The sequence below is a fragment of the Cricetulus griseus genome, chromosome 2, assembly GCF_003668045.3.
Source record: "Cricetulus griseus strain 17A/GY chromosome 2, alternate assembly CriGri-PICRH-1.0, whole genome shotgun sequence".
Lineage (NCBI taxonomy): Eukaryota > Metazoa > Chordata > Mammalia > Rodentia > Cricetidae > Cricetulus > Cricetulus griseus.
Window position 1 is genome coordinate 38,808,295 of NC_048595.1, and position 21,624 is coordinate 38,829,918.

A 21,624-nucleotide genomic window follows, 5' to 3' on the forward strand; every position below is an offset into this window, starting at 1 on the left:
CTTCCTGAGGCATCTGACAAGCCTTGCCACCTCCCTTACTCATAGCTCTAAATCCATCCTGGGGTATGCCTATGACAGCTGTGCCCTTAGCAAGCAGGCGGGGCTGCCCAGAGAGACTGGGTGGCTAATAGAGGGAGGCAGGCCTGTCAAAATTGCTTGGGGTTACTCATTCCACCTTCAGGTTTTCTGGCAGGATGTTTTGATAAAATAAATCTATTTTAAGTGACTGTAATGAAATACTAACCAGTTTCTGAAGGGCTTTTAAAATGTTTTTAAGAAGTTTTAGATCAAAGGCCCCGAGAAGGCAGGCTTTGTGCATTAAATATTTAGTACTGATTCTGTCACTTGAGAGCTCAGGCATCTTGACATGGCAAAAGGGAGAAAACACATTCTAGTTGGGGACAGATTCATGTTAAAGACACAGGTGACAGGACTCAGCATCAAGAGGCCCATCTTCTGACTGGAAAGTCAAAGGACTTGACCTTCAAGGCCATCCATCCAAAGATTCAGGATCTGAGAGAATTATTCATGCCATACAGTGGCTGAGCAAACAGTCAGTTTCTGAATACTGACAGCAGGGATCTGCCTCCTGGCTGCCTACAGCACAGTCCCAGTGACTATCATTCTGTATACTGCCACTTGGAGCCCACCAAGTGCCTCACACCTGCCATGTGCTCTGTGGCCCATATGACAGACACTGTCCTAAGAGCACATATTCCCTTTAGAGTCTAGCCAGGTGAAGCTTAGTATGGAGAGGAGCCCATGAAGCCCACGCTGTGAGTGGCAAGGTTAGTGAGAATGTTAAACGCAGATGCCTCCCTGTTCCAAAGTCTTTGAAATATATTTTACATCTCTTCAGTTACAAATAGCCACCCTAGGTTTGGACAGAGAAAGAAAGGATGAAACTCAGAACAGGACATAAAAGAGTGGTTTTTAATCATATGACCATAGATACCTCAAGAAACTGAAAGTAGCTAAGAATCCTCTTTCCAGCAAAATAATAAACTCCCTTTGGCCTCTAGTATTAGAGAACAGAGCCATCCCTTTAACTGAATTTCAGGTACCAAATTTCTTTTGGGGGGGGGGTTGAGACAGGGTTTCTCTGTGTAGCTTTGGAGCCTATCCTGGCACTCGTTCTGGAGACCAGGCTGGCCTTGAACTCACAGAGATCTGCCTGCCTCTGCCTCCTGAGTGCTGGGATTAAAGGCATGCGCCACCAACACCCAGCCCCCAAAATCTTTGTTTAAGGTCATAGTAAGACATAGCCAGCTCAGGGCTTCAAATCTCTTACATGATTTGCAGTAGAGTGTTATACCAACAAATGCAGAAGACTTTTGGTTTAAGAAGCCCAAATTACATGAATGGACTTTGGGAGCCTATTACCTATGGAGGGATACTCTCTTAGACTAGATAGATGGGGGAGGGCCTAGGTCCTCTCACAAATGATGTGTCAGACTTTGATGATCCCTCCTGAGAGGCTTCACCCTTCCTGGAGAGTGGATGGGGATGGGATGGTGGCTTGGTTGGTGGCATGGGAAAACAGGAGGGACAGGGAACTAGGATTAGTATGTAAAATAAGATTGTTTATAATTTAAATAAAAATTATTTTAAAAACTCCGAAAAACGAAGCCCAAATTGCATCAGTATTCAGCAACTACATAATACTAAAAATATCACTTAACTCTTTTGAAGCTCAGATTACCATTTTTAATGTAGAATAATATTACCTTATGCAGTTGTGAGAATTTAAGTGGGATAATGCACATAAACCACTTGGAACACCTGGCATAAGATTAATGAATGCAAAATTCTCTTCACATTTTCCTGACCTCCAGGCTGCCAGAAGAAATCTAATGGACTTGTTCAACATCCAGCCACTCACCATGGCTTTTTAACTTACAACTGAACTTTAGATGTTCATCTTCAAGAAGGCAGAAATCAATGTTTTGTTTTCTTGTAATTGATACTTATTAGTACAGTAACCAGTGTAGGAAATACCTTCAGTACATGCTGAATGAATGAAATAAAACAAAAATGAATGAACTAGGTTCAAATCCAGTAATTTTCAGTAAGTAAGGAGGCACAAAGAATGGAAGGCTAACCCTGAAGTAACTTCACATAATGCTTTTAGCAATAGGCCGAAGTGTTTCAGGGTTTAGGGGGAATGGATTTAGAAATTGAGGACTCTGGGAAAAAGCTAGATGAAGCCCTATTGTTCAGTATTGCTCATTGTTTAAATCATTTTCAACAATGCCACACTCCTTTTCCACATGGCAATCTGAGGAGCTGCAGTAACAACAATGCCAAACCAACTAAATAGAACAACTAAGATAAAGGGACCCAGTGGGACAGTAGCAAAGTATGAAAGTATCCCTGACTCTGATTCTAGAGATACTGTCACTCCTACTTGGAATAATAGTGTGCTTAGTTTCTGAGCCAATCCTGACAAAGCAAGGAGAACAGACAGTGTTAGTCTCCCTATGTAACTGGAATCTTCTTGTTTTGGGCTAGTATGCACACCCAAGGAGAACTCTAAATTATTTCTTACCATAATATCTTTGTTTATATCAAAGATGAAGAGCCTTCTCTTCTAGAACTTAATGAATGATTAAGGCACAGATTTCAATGATGGACAGATGTGAGTGATGGATGAAGGAAAGAGAAGCATATTCACCATTCAAATGATTTTCAATATTACTGGTTGCTTAGAAATTATTTCTGAATGAACATACACTTATCAGACATTTCTAGATACTAAAACATTTCTAGATGCTTTGAATACAACCTTTATAATCCAAGTTCTTCCCACTTTGCTGACTTTGCCATTCACCAGCTCAGAGAAGATAGAACTTAGAAGTAATGTTTCATTGTCTCTTGTCTTTACCCAGATTCAATTAACACAGGTCCTATGAATTTTAGTTCTCAGATATTTCTTACATTTTTAACTTTTCTATCAATTTTTGCTATGGAAATAACTGTTAACTCCTTAACAATGTTCTCTATCCTAGAATCCATCCTTTACAGAGCAACTAAAATATATGATATATAAAATAAAATTGACTTTGCTGTTCCCTTGCTTTTACCCTACATTGACAATCTAATCCTTAAGCCAGATCTTTCCTTCTCTCTCTCTCTCTCTCTCTCTCTCTCTCTCTCTCTCTCTCTCTCTCTCTCTCTCTCTCTCTCTCTCTCTCTCTCTCTGAGCGCTCCTTACTTATGCACCTTTAAAATTCTGTCAATATGATCAATATGTGTATAAAGCACATCAATGATTATCATGGAGAGAATTCTTTAACCATGCAATATTTAACCATGGCACTTGTATTTTGGCAGTAACCAACAACTATTTAATTTCACTTATGGTCCACTCAACAGGAGAGAAATTGTGCCTGTGGTGTTTTGAAAGAAAATAGCCCCAATGAAAGTGACATATTAGGAGGTGGGGCTTTGTTGAAGTAGGTGTGGTCTTGTTGGAGGAAGTGTGTCCCTATGAAGGCAAGCTTTAAGGTCTCATTATGCTGGAACCAGACCACTTCTGTTGCTTGCAGGCCAAGATATGAGAACTCTCAGCTCTTTCTCCAGAACAGTTGTGCCTGCATGCTGCCTTGATTTCTGCCATGATGATAACAGACTAAACCTCTGAACTGCAAGGGAGCCACCCCAATTAAATGTTTTTTCTTTATAATAGTTGCCATGGTCATGATGTCTCTTCACAACAATAGAAATGCTAACTAAAACAGTGCCTCATACTGGGAACTTAGTGAACTGTGTGAGGTTAGTGGGATCATGGACCTTTATATCTCCACTTTACAAAACCAACATAGTTCCTAACTTCATTCTAAATACTTATTCATATACCCACAGACACATATAGATCTTACCCCTCTCAAAGAAGCTTCTCTTTGCAACAGATAGGGTTCATTATAGATAACCATAACTGGTCACTATGCAAAGGACAACTGATAATGGGGGTTCCTAGACCCAGCTGATATATTTACAAGTCAACTCTTGAAACTAAGACTCAGGGAGCATTGTGGAAGAGTGAAGAGTCAGAAGACCAGAAAATATGCTGTGGGGTTGTGACTCATAGAAATGACAGGGAGGCTTCACTTTTGATACCCCAACAATATGTCGGCCTAAATAAAGCATGAACATAGAAAATACCAATCGACATGCTAACACAAAGCGGGAGGTCCCATATTTAGACCTGAACTACAGGTAATTAAGAACCTAGAGAGCAGGAGAATTAGTCTTCCACAGGGATGAGCATCTTAATTGGCTATCTGATACCAAGTAGTCAGCTTTAAAATAACACACACACACACACACACACACACACACACACACACACACACACACACACACGCACACATACTAAATGGACCCAGAAATTTGTATGTATATATTCATGTATGTATGTGTATGTATAAATATATATACATGTACAACAATAACAAGCAAAGAAGGCCATTAATTTGGGAGCAAACATGGCAGGACACAAGAAGAGCTGGAGGAAGGCAGGGAAAGAGAGAAACAATGTAATTATATTTCATTTCAAAAGTTAAAGCCTGTCAATAATGATTCCATCTCTGCCTCAACAAAAGAATGGAAAGCACAGGCTGACCTATTGGAATAGGCTGCTATGGAAACCTATGGTAGAAGGAATGTCTGTACAGCCAGGATAGCTGCTCACTTGGATGCTGTTAAATAAGGGGTTGATTATATGCCATGTGGGAGAAAATTCTTTTCTAAAGAGATCTCCATGGGCTTCAGTTTGCAAGCATCTTGGGACAATAAGACCTAACTACTTCTTCAGTTCTCTCTGCATGGACATCTGTATAAGTTGTCCCCACCTCAAGGCAAATTGTTTCTCTTCTGCAGCCAGGCTGACTCACAGCCAGCAAAAGTGGGAAACTGTTTTTGACATTTATTTATTTGATCAATATAATCAGTATAGACATTCTAGGTGAATAATTTAAGTCCCCTAAAATAAATCAATGGAGGCAAGATTGTCAAATCCCACTGTCAACCTTGATCAAGTTAACCAGGTAAACACTAATTCTTATGGTCTTTTCTGAAAACAGTTTTTTAAGGCATTTCTTACTAATCGATGAAGCAAAAGGCAACAGAAAGCCAGCACTTTGCATTTATGTAAATCTTTAGAAATAAAATATATTGTTAAGTTGTAGATACCAATTGAGAACATATTGTTTGGCAGGCAATAAAGGAATTAATTTTTACATTTTGTTTTTATAACCACAGTTTTTTCTGAGATAAATTGTTTAGGTTTGGATCCAAAATAAAATCACTCTCACTAATTAGCTGTGTAGTTTTTGGGTAAGTTGTGTAATCTGTCTGTATTTCTGTTTCCAAATCTTTAAGATAGCCAAAGGAACAGGATAGACCTCAAAGGTTGTTGTAATAGTTGTATCAGATAATATATACCATCAGCCTAGCTAGTGCCATGTATGATGCACAAGTGTGCTCAGAGGATGCTACTTTTGGTTATATTACTCTGAAACATGTTCTGAAAGGGAAGGTTTATTTCCCTAAGCCTAGATGAAGAAACTGACAAAGTGGTATGCAGTGATTTGCTAAGTTTGACAACGAATGGTTCTTTGTACTATGGTAATAGAACAGGTGGGATTCAAATGTTGATCAACCTGTTTCTAAAACCTCCACTCTGGGAATTGAACAGTTATTGATATGATTATGTCTGTTTCTGTCAACATTATAATTACTAATTACACCAATAAAATGCCTTTTTATTGGATATAGCATTGTGAGTCTTCAAATAAAACACAGACATGTTTTTACAGACTCATCAGTTCTTAGGTGTGAAACAGATTCCATACAATATCAGACACTGCCTCCATTTCAACATAGAAGCCATATTGGTAGCACTCTCAGCATATCTAAGTTGTCTGCTTAAGCTGGATCATATATGTTTTTTGGAGGGAAGTGACCAGAAAAAGATTTTCCCTGGGTAGAAGAGTGCTACAGGATGCAAAATCTAGCTTCAATGCTGAGGGAGAGTTCGATAAAAGAAAGCACACTCATCATTCTTCTGACCATATTCAACTCCTCAGGCTCTACATAAGTGGCTTCATATAAAAGGAAGACTTCCTAGGCCTAAGTGTGGGTCAGAGAAAAAGGGCAGACAGATAGATAAGCTTCATCTATGTAGAGACAACAGAGGAGTAACAGGAACCAATTATAAGGACTAACTCCAAGAGGATCTGGAGAACTGTCATGCCTTTTTTTGTATCATCATCAGTTACTTCATTACCCAGATCTGCACCTATAGTGGGTGAGAGACAATTCTGAAATAAAAGATGGCCTACAGCCTTGTTTTGTGAAACAAAGGTGTAACAAGTAGATAAAAAGTCTGAATCAGACTTTTTGACTAGGCTAATAACAAGGTATCCAATAAAGTAAGGTTATGAATGCAGATAGATGAAGGCATGATAGATACTGAAGCAGGTCAGAGAAGAAACCAAATAGAGCCAAAGTGGGAACATCACCCCACCCTGCTGACTCATGAGGATAAAGCTCCTCACAGCAGCAAATGTTTCCATGATCCTCTGAGCTTCCCACAACAAATAGTTCAAGAAGGTACTTGGATGCCACAGAGAGAATTAACATCAGACAGAACTGGCTCTAGTTCTTTGAAGGCATGAGTTTAAACAAGGTAGTTAATATAAATCCCATTTAGGAAGAAATGATAAAAGCAGTTTATAATCTTGAAGATGGCTTTTAACAGAACTCAGTTATTCTGGCATCTTGGTCTCAGACTTTCATTCCCTACAGTGGCAAGAAATGAATTTCTATATTTTAAGAGTCACCTAGTTTGTGGTATTTTATAATAGTAATATAAAAGGAAAGGGTTTACTGTATGACTAAAATGTGTCTCTTTGTCTTATTGTATGGCAGGAGAAGCCCAATCATCAACCATTGGGTTCACACATCTCTGTCCTTAGATCTTAGCTTTTTCAGCTAGAAAAGAAAGTTGCTGCAAGAAGACTCATCTTTCAGTATTTTTTTCCTGGGTCTAAGCTTAATGAGTCTAAGCTTAATGAGTTCTACTGTCTGTAGTATAGAGATCATGAATGGGAGAGAGCACAGAAAACTCTCAGCCATCTGTCTCCCTGTCACCCTTTTATGGAATGGCAGCCTGGACAAACAATATCAAGACTGGGTAATATTCTTCTGACCTAGTTAAACAAAGGAAACTTTTAAATATGTATGAATATTGCTGAATGAAAATCAGGAAGCTGATTCAATGGTTGTGGTGCATATTAACATTTTGTTATTAACCACTTTAATATATGAAAGATACCAGAAGCCTCTATTCTCTTGTTAGCAAAACAATTATATTTTAATGTCATGCTATGGTAAATAAGCTGAAAAATTCAATGGCATTGGAGGATGGAGTTAATAATTTAGAAAGAGATAGTCTAGCATTTAATCAATTAATCTGAACGGAGACAAAAGGGGTAAGGAGGCACATGTTCCAGTTTTTGAAATACTTACTTGCAAAGGCAAACAAGGGATCTGAGTACAGCAGTTTCTCCTTGTAAGGAAGATATAAATTGCTGTCTATTTGGTCCTCTGTGGTTAGTGGGGGGGGGGGGCTCAAGGCCAGGACTGCCATCAGCTAGTGATAAATAGTAGAGTTGGTGCCTTGTTAAATTGTCTAATGCCTTTCTCAATCTCGCTCTCTCTTTTCAGATCCTACTGCTGTAGGAGCTTACTTCTCTTGAAAGGTAAGGTGGTCCAAATGGCAATGTCATTGAATACATACTTAAAATATAATTCTGAGAAACATACACTTGTAATGTATATGGAGTACTTGCACTAGGCTAGGCTCTTTTGTTTATTCATTTAATTTTTCTAGTGAGCATAAATGATTCTGTACTATAAATGAGTAACTATAGATAAAAAGATGTTTATGAACTTGTCTAAGGATACAGGGTAAAATACAGTGCAATTAATACTAAAAATCTAGTAAAACTTGATCCATTATAAAACATTATTGATCTATGAGTCATAGCAAAAACGTTATCCCATGAAACTGGAGAATCTAAGCAGATTGGTCTGCATCTTATTTTAAGAATAGAGAAGGGGTTTAGGCTACCTTAGGACAAGATTGGAAGGCTGAGATATTCTGGTTAGAAGCCTGGAGGACTCATAAAACCAGGGAAAAGGGTAGACTACAGAATCCAAGGCTATGACACTAAGATCTTGGCCAGGGCCAACAACTAATAGAGTAAACCAATGTTTTCAATTTTTTTATTATTAGAAACAACCTTCTTTTACTTGTCAATCCCAGTTCCCTCTCCATCCCTTCCTCCCCTGCCCCTCCATCCCAACCCCTTTCTGCTCCCCAGGGAGGGCAAGGCCTTCCATGGGAGATCCTCAAAGTCTGTCATATCATTTGGAGCAGGGCCTAGACCCTCCCCTGTGTGTCTAGGCTGAGAGAGTATCCCTCCCTGTGGAGAGGGCTCCCAAGTCCATTAGTATACTAGGGATAAATACTGATCCACTACCAGAGGCCCCATAGATTGCCTAGACTTCCAAACTGACATCCTTGCCCAGGGGCTCTGGAACAGTCCTATGCTGGTTTCCCAGACATCAGTCTGGGGTGCATGAGCAACCCCTTGTTTAGGTCAGCTTTCCCTGTGGGTTTCTCTAGTCTGGTTCTGAGCCCTTTGCTCATCACTCCTCCTTCTCTGAAACAGGATTCCAGAGTTCAGCTCAGTGTTTAGCTGTGGGTGTCTGCCTCTGTTTCCATCAGCTACTGGATGAAAGTTCTAGTATGGCATATAATGTAATCATCAATCTCATTATAGGGGAAGGGCATTTAAGGTAGCCACTCAGCCACTGCTTAGATTGTTAATTGAGGTCAAACTTGTAGATCTCTGGACATTTTTCTAGTGACAGAATTCTCTTTAAACCTAAAATGGCTCCCTCTATTGTGGTATCTCTTCTCTTGCTCTCCTCAATTCTTCCCCTGACTAAATCTTCCTGCTCTCTCATATCCTTCTCTCCCCTCCTGTTCTCCCAGTCTCTTTCTTCTAGCTCCCCATCCCCTCCCACAATGCTTCCAATTAGCTCAGGCAATCTTGTCCCTTTCCCCTTCTCCAGGGGAGGATGCATGTCTCTCTTAGGGTCCTCCTTGTTTCCTAGCTTCTCTGGTGGTGTGGATTGTAGGCTGGTACTCCATTGCCCAATGTCTAAAATCCATAAATTAATGAGTACAAAACATATTTGTCCTTTTGTGACTGGGTTACCTCACTCAGGATGGTTTCTTCTACTTCCATTCATTTGCCTGTGAATTTCAAGATTCCATTATTTTTTCCCTCTGAGTAGTACTCCATTTTGTAAATGTACCACATTTTCTCCATCCATTCTTCAGTTGAGGGGCATCTAGGTTGCTTCCAGGTTCTGGCTATTACAAACAATGCTGCTATGAACATGGTTGAGCAGATGTCCTTGTTGTATGAATGTGTATCTTTTGGGTATATGCCTAAGAGTGGAATTGCTGGATCTTGTGGTAGACTGATTCCCATTTTCCTGAGGAAGAGCTACACTGATTTCCAAAGTGGCTGCATGAGTTTGCACTCCCACCAGCAGTAGAGAAGTGTTCCCTTTTCTCCACATCCTCTCCAGCATAAGCTATTATTGGTGTTTTTGATTTTGGCCATTCTGACAGGAGTAAGATGGTATCTCAGAGTTGTTTTGATTTGCATTTCCCTGATGGCTAAGGATGTTGAACACTTTCTAATATATCTTTCAGCCATTTTAGATTCCTCCATTGAGAATTATCTATTTAGTTCTGTACCCCACTTTTTAATTGGATTAGTTGTTGTTTTGGTGACTAGATTCTTGAGTTCTTTGTATATTTTGGAAATTAGCCCTCTTTTAGATGTGGGGTCGGTGAAGATCTTTTCCCATTCTGTGGGCTTTCACTATTTGCAGATGATATCATAGTTTACATAAGTAACCAGGAAAAACTCTACCAAGAAACTCCTATAGCTGATAAACACCTTCAGCAAAGTGGCAGGATACAAGATTAACTAAAAAAAAATCTGTAGCCCTACTATATACAGGTAATATATGGGCTGAGAAAGAAATCAGGGAAACATCACCCTTTACAATTGCCACAAACAACATAAAACACCTTGGGGTAATGCTAACCAAACAAGTGAAAGACCTGTATCAAAAGAATTTTGAGTCTTTAAAGAAAGAATCTAAAGAAGATACCAGAAAATGGAAAGGTCTCCCATGCTCTTGGATAGGTAGGACCAACACAGTAAAAATGGTAATCTTACCAAAAGCAATGTACAGATTCAATGCAATCCCCATCAAAATCCCAGTACAATTCTTCACAGACCTTGAAAAAACAATTCTCAATTTTATATGGAAAAACAACAGACTCAAGATAGACAAAACAACCCTGTACAAATAATTATCCAGAGGTATCACCATCCCTGACTTCAAGCTCTATTATAGAGCTGTAGTCTTGAAAAAATCTTGGTATGGGCACAAAAATAGACAAGTAGACCAATGGAATCTAATTGAAAACCCTGAAATTAACCAGACTCACCTACGAACATCTGATTTTTGGCAAAGAAGCTAAAATTATACACTGGAAAAAAGAAAGCATCTCCAACAAATGGTGCTGGCATAACTGGATGCTGGCATGTAGAACTGAAGATAGATCCCATATCTATCAATGCACAAAACTTAAGTCCAAATGGATCCAAGACCTCAACATAAATCCAGCTACACTGAACCTCTTAGAAAAGAAAGTAGGTAGTACACTCGAACTAGTTGGTACAGGAGACCACTTTCTGAACATCACACCAGTAGCACAGACACTGAGATGGACAATTAATAAATGAGATCTCATGAAACTGAGAAGTTTTTCTACAGCAAAGGACACTGTCAATAACAGAGCAAACTTCATTACTGTAGATATTCTCGAAGTCCCAGAGTCAGAGGGACTAGAGTTCCAGCAGGCATTTCATTCTGGATTTACATTATCCAGTTATGTGAAACTTGGTAAATCCCTTGCCTGTTCAAAACTAAACCAACTGGGTCTGAAGGTTTTCACATGAAACTCCAAAACTTAGGGGCTGGAGTAAAATGATTGAGAATCCTAGGAGAGCTAGCTTCGGCTATGTAATGAATTCTAGTACAACCAATTTTATAGTGGTAGATCCTGTCTTAAAAGGCAAGCAAACAAAAAAATATACCCAAGGAGTTTAACAGATGTCTCACCAAAGCAGACATACTGACCAGAAAGAAGCATATGAGAAAAGATATTTCATTTCACATATTTTCAGCAAAAGTGCCTACTTAGAGTAGTTGTAGACTGGCTGGCTTGATTTGTTTTCTGTTGCTGTGATAAAACACTGGCCAAGACCAACTTGGGGAGATAAGAATTTACTCCACCTCACTCTTTCAGATAACAGTCTTTCACTGGAGGAAGTCAGGAAAGGAACTCAAGGTAATAACCTAGAGACAGAAACTGAAGCAGAGGCCATAGAGGAAGAAACACCTCAGGACCACCTTCCCAGGAATATCACAGCCGACAGTGGGATGGGTCCTTCCATGTCAATAACCAGTCAAAAAAATGCCCCACAGGCTTGTTTAGAGGCCAGTCAGATGGGGGCTTCTCCTCAGAAGATTCTGCTCTTGTGAAGTTGACAGAAACTAAATAGAATGTATGGTATGCTACTATTTACACTATCAAAACTTGGAAATAGCTACTATTTACTTCAGTAGTCATATAAACTACATTTTACCTAGAAAATGGAATATTACTAAGCACTTGAAAATGAACTATCAAGCCATGAATATATAGTATAGGGAAGACAATTCCACAGTTCACTTACCTCTAAGTGATAAGTTTTATTTATTTATTTATTTATTTATTTATTTATTTATTTATTTATTTTTTGCTTTTTCAAGACAGGGTTTCTCTTGTAGCTTTGGAGCCTATCCTGGCACTCGCTCTGGAGACCAGGCTGGCCTCGAACTCACAGAGATCCGCCTGCCTCTGCCTCCCGAGTGCTGGGATTAAAGGCATGTGCCACCAATGCCCGGTCTCTAAGTGGTAAGTTTTTAAAAGTTACTAATGCATGACATCTCAGAAAATGAGAAACTATGGAAACAATACAAACTAGGTGGGTTGCAAAGGATTAGATGAGGTAGGAGTGAATTGGCGAAGCACTGAGGATAATTCTAGGGCAGGTAAACTAGTACTTAGAAATTAAAATGGTGGGTACATGCTGTTACACTTTTCTTCAAATCCACACAATGTATAACAGCAGCATAATCTTTCATAAATGATATATGTCTGATGGTAATAATGGATTAAGGTAGGACAATAAAAGGGTTAACAATTATAGAAATAGGGGATATTGATTAAGGGGGAAGGCTGTGCATATGTGAGAATAGCAGTGTGTTTCCATCTTCCTACATCCTTCTCAGTGTCATGCAACGCAAAACTACACTAAAAAGTCAATATTTTAAAATAAACAAATGATCAAAGGCATCATAAAATGGTATTGGGACAATTAATCAGTAAAGCTTAATGATTAGACTATGCCTCTGTAATAAAATGAGCACAAAATTATTTCAAAATGGGTGATGAAAAACTAAAATGCAAGCTGTAACTACAGAATTCCGGGGAGAAAAACAAAGGCAACATCTTTATGGCCTTCAGATGGAAAAAGTTCTTAGACATAATATAGAATGGGAAAAATGATAAATTGGACTTCAAATTTTAAAATTTTGTATTTAATAATAGACATGGCTAACATAATCAATTAAAAGACAAGGATAGATTGAAGGACATACTTGTCAAACATATATGGAGTCAAGAACCTGCATCTAGAATATATGAAGAGGTCTCAATTCTTAATTATATATAATAATGTAGGTTTTCAAAATGGGCAAAAAATTCCAAATGATACTTAAACCAAGTAACATATTTAATAAAAAATAAAATGATTTTTATGAATGGTATTTATTTTATAAAGATTATTAATGGCAAAAGAGAACACTTAGTTATTAGGGTAATACATTTTAAAAGCACATTGAGATATGACCAAACACAAATACTGAAATAACTAGAATAATAAATGGGTAGTTTCAAGTGCTGGGATGTCTCTATACCCAACTATGTTGCTTACAAGACTATGAAATTATGCAGCTATATGGTTTTCCATTTTTGAACTTGAACATAAACTGACTTTTGATCAGTGATCCCATTTTTGTTAATCTACCTGTGATGGTTAATCTTAGTTGTCAACTTGATGAGATCTAGAGTCACCTGAGATGAGCCTCTGGGCCATGCCTATTGAGGTATTATCTTGACTATGTTAACACTGGTGGAAACATAGCACTATTCCATGTCTGGAATCCTGTATAAACTGTATAACTGTATAAACTAAGAAAGCGAACTTGTTCTGCAGCCATACCACTGTTTCTGATCCTGCATGTGAAATAATCAACTCATACTTCTGATGGGGAATGGACTGCATATGTTTATCTTATCGATTGTTAAATAAAATATTGTTTGGCCAATGAGACAGCAAGTAGACGGGACTAGGAGTCAAAGAGGATTCTGGGCAATGCAGTAGAGAAGTGCTGATCCAGACAGGAAGTGACATAGCAAGGAGACTCATATTTAAGCAAAGGAGAAACAGGAAGGGCCCCTTTTTTTTCCCTCCGTTCCTGCTCCAGCAGCAAGATGTGATCCCAGCAAGGAGGGACGCCAATAAGGTGTCCGATAAGATAAGTCTTATAAAATATATAGGTTTATGATAGTTAAGACTGAGTTAGCAGATAAGAAGTCCTAGTCATTGGCCAAGCAGCTTTGAACCTAATACAAGTTTCTGTGTATTCATTTGGGCCCTAACTCGGGCAGGCGGCTGGCATAAAGCTCACACGTGGTGGTGGGGCTCAGGCGGCTTTTGGCAGAAAGATTTATTGTAACAGAATGGTGTCAGAAGTGGGATGACCCCATGCCCCAAGGTTCCCAGAAAAGAGGTAAACCTGCCACCACAGCCTGCCCTGCTGGGCCGCTGATAGGCATAGGAGCAGCTTCCATATGCTTGCGCCGTCTCGATGCTCTTGGGCGTTGGACTTGGCACTCTTGAGATGATAAAGACAGATCCAGATAAAGAAAAACTTCTAAAGGTTTACACTACATTTAAAAATATATGTATGTTTGTGAGAAAAAAGGTAACAGGAGGAAATAGAGTAGCCGGTTATGGTGGCCAACGCTGGTAGGATTTGCTGAAGGAAGCAGAGGCAGGCAGATTTCCACAGAGAAACCCTGTCTCAGAAAAAAAAAAGAAACAAAAGGAAATAAAAGTAGAATAGTAAAAAAGCCTCCTAGAGATGAAAAATACACAGAGAATCTGGATACTAAATGCCATACTGTTGTCTTTCAATTGTTTGATTGCCAAGGAAAGAATTACTGTTGCTAAAATACATTTGATTTTAAATGTGGCTAAATTAATCCAACTTATACATTTTAAAAATGCTTTGATTTCAAAATTTAAGTCTAAGGACAGGCTACTTAGAAATAAAGGTTTTACTTGTATTCCCACAGAAAATCAAAAGCCGTTGGTTCCTCCCAGACTAATATGGTTTGATCAAGCAAGACCCCCTGAAGCTGAGATGATACAGCCTTACAGACTACAAAAACAAGGACTTGGTCAGGTTTCTATGTTTTATCATGAACCCAATGGTATGAACATCGCCCCAAATTAGCAGGAAGCAGTTTAGAAAGAACGACGCCCATATTCCCAAATATGGATTATAAATGTTTTCATTTAAATGGAGTAGGTTATAAATGATGATGAGCATAGTTAAGTTTTTTAGAGAAAAAAGGGGAATAGGATATAGGAATGAATACTTTGCATTGGTATAGATTTTCATTTATTGATACAACTTTAAGGTCAATTTTATGATATGTATATGTCTCCACTTGTTTAGGTTTTGTGTTTAAATAAGGTTATATAATTGCCTATGATAGTAAGAACTTATAATTAGGTTAGTTAGGTTTTCTAGATATACAGAGATGTATTTTAGATTGTTAGGTATTCTTCAAACCTTTCAAAGACCTACAGAAATATGGCATTTAAATGGTTTAGGATTTATCTTGGCAATGAGACACAACTGCTCCTGGCACACCAATTACGTCAGAAACGAAGGTGGACATCGAAGAAACTTGTTATGGAGTTTGCTTTCAACATGGCAAGATTAGCCATTTGGACAAGAAACTGCTCTTGCCTGGATTGTTTGTTGCTATATAAACTGTACATACAGGACCCACAAGAAAGTGACTGCTGAACTTATAAAACAAGACAGTCCTGAAGGGTTCCTGTTGAAATAGAGAAGTGTGCTAGACACACTGTGGCCTATAGGCTGAAGATGGATGCCCCAACATTACAGAGGAACTTTGGGTGACTATCCAGGTAGCAAGATGTCCTGTCAATTCTAGCATTTATATATTATCCTTCTATGGTCTTTGATAGAGTTAAAGACAGAGAGTTATGGTTATAGTTTTCTTCAGTTATTATAAAAGATAAGTTATCTTTCTTTTTATTTAGACAGAAAAAAGGAGATGATGGGGAATGTACTGTGTATGTTTATCTTATTGATTGTTAAATAAAATACTGTTTGGCCAATGAGACAGCAAGTAGATGGGACTAGGAGTCAAAGAGGATTCTGGGAAATGTAGTAGAGAAGTGCTGATCCAGGCAGGAAGTGACATAGCAAGGAGACTCATATTTAAGCAAAGGAGAAACAGGAAGGGCCCCTTTTTTCCCCTCCGTTCCTGCTCCAGCAGCAAGATGTGATCCCAGCAAGGAGGGATGCCAATAAGGTGTCCGATAAGACAAGTCTTATAAAATATATAGGTTTATGATAGTTAAGACTGAGTTAGCAGATAAGAAGTCCTAGTCATTGGCCAAGCAGCTTTGAACCTAATACAAGTTTCTGTGTATTCATTTGGGCCCTAACTCGGGCAGGCGGCTGGCGTAAAGCTCACACGTGGGGGTGGGGTTCAGGCAGCATTTGGCAGAAAGATTTATCGTAACATACTTCTGCCTTGGCATCCCTACCATGATAGCTGTACCTGGAACTGAGAATCAAAATGAACCCTTTCTCCCTTAAAGTGGCTTTTTGCCCGTGTATTTTATCACAGCAACGGGAAGAGGTAAAACATTACCTAAGGAAAAATGGAATTGTATGTGCACTCTAGATAGGTACAGAAATGTGTGGAGTAGCATAACTCATAACAGCCCAAGAGTGAAGCATTTCTAAACCCTGATAACTGAAAAATGCAATACAAAACATGACACTCTCTTTCACTATGAGGAATTGTTCTGGCACTAAAATGAATGTATCTCTTCTTGTGTGTGCTCTCATAGTCTGTGTTGGCATATTTAGCCTTCCCACTTGTAATTATCCTCCCTCCAAATTGGGATAAAGAGTAATTTATTATGGTGGTGCCTCAGACACAAGCAATATTAAATACCCTGTAGCCCAAACCAAGAGTTGCCCTCTCTGCAAAAGTGTGACAAAAAGCCCAAAAACCTTGTGCATCTGCTTTGAGACTCAAAATAAGGGGATTGAGTTGATCCACAGAGTTCCCCAACCTGTTTCATCTGGCTCAGGTGGAGTATGAACATTCACCAGATTTACTTTCTAAATATAAGTCTCAAGTGCCTATCAGAGGGGCAGCAAAGAGTATTAGAATTAAAGGCTTAGTTTAAATCTTGGCCCTAATACACATGAACTTAGCAAAAGAACTTACATTGTTAGCCTTATTTAATCCCTTGGGACATTCTACCTACTCCATGGCTACTATGAGAAATAAATAAGATTATTCATATAAAGAAAACGATCTAACATCTGAAAACAGAATATAGCCAACATGACATTGAATATTTTCTAAGAAGTTGACTCCAATCTTCCCGTCTGTCTTAATTGTTCAGGAATTCCTTAACCCAATCAACCAGACATCTAACTAAATATCATCATGCAATGGCTCTAGCCCTCTGTTTTCTGGGTAACCTTATTCTCAGCTTTGTGTTCAGCAATGTTATTCATCTCTCAATATGCAGGCTAAAGCTCATCTTTGCATGCTGTTTATTTTGAACACTACTTCTTTAAATAATTCATATCTTTAATTATATGTTTTAAAATATATTTGGGCATATTTTCTCTGGTATAGAATACATTTATTTCTGGAAACATACTGAGGCTTGTAAAACCTTGTCATATGTCCCTAACATGCCTCTTATTACATCTAAAAAACATGCACTTTTTTCAATTCCTTTTTTTTTTCACTTTATAATAAGAATGAAAAATCACTCTAAGAAGGGGACATAACATACAAGCAGTCTGATGCTAGACGTGAAAGCAGATTTGAGGCTTCCTGTGGCAGAGACCTTAGCTGTCCCTCATCATCAATTATCCTTCATAACTACATTGCCACCAATTTATATACAGAACATGCCCACTCAAAAAAAGGACTTCACTTCAAACCTCTATTTTACTTAAATGTGGGTAGTAATTCTAATGAATGATATGCCATATAGTTGTTTTTTTCTCTTTAACCCAGTCCCTTTATTCTTATGTCTAGAACACAGATGCAATGTGGAATTACATATCAGATAATGAGGTTGAAGGTTACTTCCTATGGATGACAGGGACAGAGAGCTCCCTGAGGCTTTCAGGGGAGATACAGCATCTGCTGTAGATTGCTAACATTCAGACTTACATAGAAAAGAAGTAAACTTCTAATGCTCAAAATATACTGTACAAAAATAATAAAAGAGAAAATGGAAATTGACTTCTATCTCATTTAAGATGTTAATTTTACTATTATTTTAGATATCTATTATTAGAACTTACTGTCCTTCTTATCAATGGTCTGCTGATTGAAGTTCTTTTTTTTTCTAGATTTTTTTATTTGAATTAGAAACAAGATTGTTTTACATGACAATCCCAGTTCCCTTCTCCCTCCTGTCCTCCCTACCACCACCCGCCCCCAACTAAAACACTAACTATCACATATCCTTTCTGCTCCCCCTGGATGGTGAGGCCTTCCATAGGGTGTCATCAGAGTCTATCATATCCTTTGGGTTAGGGCTGCGGCCCACCCCTGTGTCCTGGCTCAGGGAGTATTCCTCTATGTGGAATGGACTCCCAAAATCCACATCTATGCTAGGGATAAGTACTGAACTACTACAGGAGGTCCCGTAGATTTCCCAGGTTTCCTCACTGAAACCCATGTTCTTGGGGTCTAGATCAGTCCCATGCTGGTATCCCAGGTATCAGTCTGGGGAGCAAGATTTCCCCGATGTTGAGGTCAGCTGTTTATGTAGGTTTCATCAGCCTGGTCTGGACCCCTTTGCTCTTCACTCGTCTGCATCTGGAATCCAGTTCAGTTCAGTGATTAGTTGTGGGTGTCTGCTTCTACTTCCACCAGTTGCTGGATGAGGGCTATAGGGTGGCATATAAGTCAGTCATCAATCTCATTATCCAGGGAAGGCATTTAAGGTAACCTCTCCTCTGTTGCTTAGATTGTTAGCTGGTGTCATCTTTGTAGATCTCCAGACATTTCCCTAGTGCCTGATTTCTCTGTAAACCTAAAATGTCTCCCTCCATTATGGTATCTCCATTCTTGTTATCTTCTATTCTTCCCCCAACTCAACCTTTCTGCTCCCTCATGTCCTCTGCATCCCTCCTCTTCTTTTCTCATTCTCCTAGCTCCCTCCCCCTTCTTCCCGTGCTCCCAGTTTGCTCAGCAGATCTTGACCCTCTCCCCTTCTCCAGGGGACCATGTATGTCTCTCTTAGGGTCCTCCTTGTTTACTAGATTCTCTGGCAGTGTGGATTGTAGGCTGCTAATCCTTTATTCTGTCTAAAATCCGCATATGAGTGAGTACATGCCATGTTTGTCTTTTTGTGATTGGGTTACCTCGCTCAGAATGGTTTCTTCTAGTTCCATTCATTTTCCTGCAAATTTCAAGATTCCCTTGTTGTTTTCCACTGAGTAGTACTCCATTGTGTAAATGTACCACATTTTCTCTATCCATTCTTGGGTAGAGGGACATCTAGGCTGCTTCCAGTTTCTGGCTATTACAAATAGTGCTGCTATGAACATCGTTGAACAGATGTCCTTGTTGTATGAATGTGCTTCTTTTGGGTATATGCCTAAGAGTGGAATTGCTGGATCTTGTGGTAGACTGATTGCCATTTTCTTGAGGAGTCACCATACTGATTTCCAAAGTGGCTGTACAAGTTGGCACTCCCACCAGCAGTGGAGGAGTGTTCCCCTTTCTCCACATCTTCTCCAGCATAAACTGTCATTGTTGTTTTTGAATTTGGCCATTCTGACAGGAGTAAGATGGTATCTCAGAGTTGTTTTGATTTGCATTTCCCTGATGGCTAAGGATGTTGAACACTTTCTTATGTGTCTTTCAGCTGTTTTAGATTCCTCTATTGAGAATTGTCTATTTAGTTCTGTACCCAATTTTTAATTGGATTGTTTGGTGTTTTGGAGACTAGCTTCTTGAGTTCTTTGTATATTTTGGAGATAAGCCCTCTGTCAGATGTGGAGTTGGTGAATATCTTTTCCCAGTCTGTGGACTGCCATTTTGTCCTTAAACATGTATCTTAAGTCATTATTTTGTTAATGCAATTATTCACTCAATCGCCAGCAAGTGAGCACCTATCTTTTGTCTCACATAAATTCATGAGGGTTTTTTGTAGACAAATGAGAGAAATAAACACATTCTATTCTTAAATGCATAAATGTTAGGACAGTTTATTTTATTAAATTATCTACCAATTCATATATCTAATAAACATTTACCTTAGACTCTCTCTAACATTCCCATTTCAAATAGTGTCATGTCATTAATAGGATTAAGTGTGTCTAATATGTTTCTTTTACTCTGCATTCATTCTCCTTCTCCACCCTTATTTGTTCCCTGGGCAGATGATCTGTATGGGGCACATCAATGGGCTCTCTTACATTATGGTTGGGTTGCCCAGGAAGGAGCCTTAGTGGGATTCCAGACAGAGGTAGCAGAATTAAGACTACATATAGTCATGCTATATGCAACATTTTGATTAATGGCAGACACACAGTCACTGGTCGTTCCAAAAGATTATATCACCTAGTAATAGCATACCTGTTTTAGTTTGTCTAAGTACATCTTATGAAGCTCTCACAAAATAAACTAAGATGGCATTTCTCAGAACCTATTCTTGCAACTAGTAAATCTATGACTGCATTTATTGCCTCATTTTGTTTCCTGATATGTCTTACATAAGATCACTCTCCTTCTCCAAGTAGTCTGCTAAATGACTCTATAGTTTGGTTCAGAAAACCATTTCCTAATTTCATATCCTTTGACCTATTATTGGCCCTTGAAAACTTCACTGTATCTCAAGATTTCCATATATACTGTTTATAGCTTGTAATACTGTTTATAGCTTTTAAGTAGTCTTTCTTGAGCCTACCTTACCATTTGCTTCTTGTCAGCATGCTGACTGATACACCATGTGCCCAAACACAGGTCTCAGATACAAATGGAACCCACCAGAAGCACTTTTAGGAAGGATGTTATAACAAAGGGAAGAGACTTATGAAAATATCTTAGAGGATAGAGAAGCTCAGAGTACAAGATTATCATCATGATAAATTTGGCTCTCAAGTATTTGTCACACAAGCACCTTCCTATTTCTCTCTTTGAAGAAATATATTAAGAAGTGGGACTTACAGGTGAAATCCAAGGGCACTAAACAAAGTCCATTTCACCACCATGACATGCCAGGAGTCCTAGTATTGTCTTCCAAACCACAAATACATTAGTGTATTTATTTAGAATCTCTGATGACTGTTCAGTACTTCTGCTTTAGGGCACAGAACAGACTTACAGAATGAACCATAAAACCAAATTATTATTTGCTTATTCCAATCAACACATTGAGGGAATCCCATGTAGTTAATGAACAGAAAAAACTTCCAATTCTTATTTTTGAAGGGGAAAAACATAGGGGAAGACAAAAAGAGAAAATAATTCAACCTCCTCCTAAAATGACCACATGCCAAATCACAGAAGTTGGGAATATGTTGCTTTGCATGACTATGACATTGTACAGGTAAGATTAATTTAAGAATCTCAAGACAATGAGAAGGACTGGTTTGGTGAGCTCTTTTCAATCATAATAACCATTCCAAGTGAAAGAAGGAGTCAGGTGAATGAGAATTAGGGAGACACAGCCAGCCATTGCTGGCTTCAAAATGAAAGGGAGCTTACAAACCAAGAGATACAAGCAGCTTCTTGGTGATGAAAGGGACGCATCAGTGTAGTATCTGGAGCCTTGACTAGAACGCAGATCTGCTAATACCATCATTTTAGCCCAATAAGTCCTACTTTGAACTTTTTACCTCCAAGTCAATAATTTTTGGTTTAAACCATCCAATTTGAAATATTTTTTCACATCCATGGATAAAAATCAATATGTAATAGAAGATTACAATCTCTATGCCAGGAAACTGAAACCAAAGATTGAAATT

At 38.7% G+C, this 21,624-nt stretch overlaps 1 protein-coding gene across 1 annotated transcript in view; it reads right to left on the reverse strand.

The window, feature by feature from the left end:
* Window positions 1-21,624, reverse strand: part of Agbl4 (ATP/GTP binding protein like 4) — a 1,036,629-nt gene that overhangs the window by 477,201 nt on the left and 537,804 nt on the right. The gene's annotated exons all lie outside the window — the stretch shown is intronic.